The 2,552-nt window shown below is 43.0% G+C and overlaps 1 non-coding gene across 1 annotated transcript; it reads left to right on the top strand.

Annotated features, from left to right (window-relative positions):
- The first annotated feature begins 1,184 nt into the window (after positions 1 to 1,184).
- Positions 1,185 to 1,303, top strand: LOC111745338. The gene has a single exon (XR_002782609.1). It is a non-coding gene; the product is annotated as a 5S ribosomal RNA (ribosomal RNA).
- The last annotated feature ends 1,249 nt before the right edge of the window (positions 1,304 to 2,552 follow it).

Below are 2,552 nucleotides of genomic sequence, written 5' to 3'. Positions count from 1 at the left end.
GCTTCAAAGTCAAACTTCAGTGGCACAGAGGTAGAAGAGATGAAAGAGGCAAAGGTTTAAAGAAACAAGACTTGACACAGAGAGGTGTCGCTGGCATTTCAGGAGCCAAGGACGGGGTTCAGACCGCAGTCTTATTCCCCAAAAGGTGAGTTCTTCAGGCCCTGTAACAGGCTGGCATTCCTGTGTCCAGGTTAGAGCCTCTGCCAGAAATCACTTCAGCACAGGGCATAAGCTGCCAAGGCCAAATAAGAGGATTGAATGAAAACCAACAAAATAAAAACTCGCTGTCCCCAAAGAGTTACCATCAGAGATCTTTTCTAAAAAAAAAAGACCCCAGGAGGGTCCATGGTAGCACGCTTTCAGGAGGGAGTTCCTAGGGGTTTACCAGATGGGGACCTCCTTGGAAGTCACCCCCCAGTAACTGGTGGTAAGGCAGTTCTCGCTGTGACAGATCCCAAGCAAATGCAATCCGAGGAACAGACCTACTGCACTCTGAGCAGATCCTAAGTGCATATGAAAATGCATTATTTTTATAGAATAAAGACTAGAGAACACTTACTCACATTTTAAAATGTTGCTTTGCTTTGTATATGAGTCTTTCTCAGACTCTGAGGTGCTCTGAAAATGGCCCTGAGAGAATCTGTTAAAACGTAGATGTCTATCTAGTTCTTACTCCCAAAGAATGAGACTAAGAAAATTGCATTTTTAAAAAGAACTCGATTCTGATGCAGGTGGTCGTTGGCCCGTGCCCTGAGAAACACCGTGCACAGCTGGTTTCTGCATGCATTTAAACAGAAGTCAGTTTCAATTTGGGGGATGATTATGTTGCATAAATCAAAACAAACCTATATCGTAACGGACAGGACTGTGAACAAAGGGAGAACATTTATATTTGAGATTTTATAATTCTGACTCTCTAAGAGCTACCAAACAGCTATTTTTTAATTATTATTTTATTATTGCTCATGTGTCTTGTTAAGAAGAATTCAAACGGATATGTGTGTGGCCGACACATCTTATACAGCACACGTATCCCAGTGACTGACCCACTACCTGGCATGTGACAGTGCTTAACAAATGAGGCTGTATTGGAATCTGGCAGTTTTCTGTTCCTAACTATATCTAAGGAAATCAGGAGAACAACTAAAGCATGTTCTTAGTAGCACCGTTTTAAATTATGCTGAGTCTACGGCCGTGCCACCCTGAACGTGCCCGATCCTGTCTGATCTCGGAAGTTAAGCAGGGTTGGGCCTGGTTAGTACTTGGATGGGAGACCACCTAGGAAGACCAGGTGCTGTAGGCATAAAAAGTAAAAAATAAGGGATTGTAAGCTGACAAGGTCCTTGCAATCTGTGAAGTCAACCAAGGGTTGCCTCGCCTAAAAACTAAAACAAATAAATAAGTAAATAAATAAATAAAGCTGAGAAATGGACACTCACTCTCTCTGCCGCCCACCCCCCCCTCCACTCCCCTGCTCCGCCCCTCCATTCCCCTCACAATGGGAGTTAGTGATACCAGAAAGGTGCAGAGGAGGAAGAAGGTGCAGAGGAGGAAGAGGGAGGAAGGAGTTCCTGAGAGGCTGGGGGCCAGGTCAGTGGGTAACACCAGAGAGGGGAGTCCAAATGGGTTTTGGAGCCAGTGCCTCACAGTGATTTTTGCAGATACCAGGAGGTGAAGAAGAGGAAGAAAAGAAAGAGGGAAAAAGAGTAAATGGGAAGAAAAATGAAATCCAAAAAAATTATGATTGGGGACAGAAAGGTGTTAAGTTCCCAGAACCAAAGACAAGATTTAAATTTTGGCCATTCATTAATATTGTCATCATATACTCTACATTAGAGTGTATTTAGATATTTCTAAGCAGGGATGAAAAACGGTTTTATAACAAATTTGACACTGAGTCAATTCATGTAAGGTTTCAAGTGGCAAATCTTTTGGTCTTTGCCTCCATGAGTTTACCGGAGCATGTACATAAGATCAGGGTGTTTATTTCTTATTGACTGGGGTCTTTGACTAGCAATCCCATAATCCCATCCCATGTACTTCTTAGAACAGTCTACATGTTGTGGAGCTGCAGAAAATATCATTGCTTTGGCTCTGATATTAGAGTCCACAAATGATCATCCTTTAAATACCCTGCAGTGACTCAAGTACATTCCTGTCTTGATGAAGGAATCGTGACTTTCTACTCGCAAGACCAGGCCCCCGGATGTTGTTTCAAAGAACAGAACCAAGCCCGGTAACCAGGAATCTGACATTATTTTCTAACTAGAGGCCACCTACCTATACACTAGTAGCTGTTTTCTGTGATAAGCTCTGCAGACCTGGGTTTCTGTAGACTCTCATTTTGATCACACAGAAGACTTTGATGGCAATGAAATACTACTTCCGTTTCTTTATGAAGTCATTTGATACCCTGTGTCTCCGCAGTGATAGACAAAGAACTGCCTGCCTGGCTGCTTATCCTTCCCCATCTCTGAGTCCCAGAGTTGGCCACCTGCTTCTACATTTTTTTCCTATTCATAATCCCCATATCTCTCATTGCACTTAAAGCC

This window comes from Pteropus vampyrus, unplaced genomic scaffold, assembly GCF_000151845.1.
Source record: "Pteropus vampyrus isolate Shadow unplaced genomic scaffold, Pvam_2.0 Scaffold152, whole genome shotgun sequence".
NCBI lineage: Eukaryota > Metazoa > Chordata > Mammalia > Chiroptera > Pteropodidae > Pteropus > Pteropus vampyrus.
Note: the sequence above shows the minus strand (reverse complement) of the source record. Positions and strands in the feature narration are given on the sequence as shown.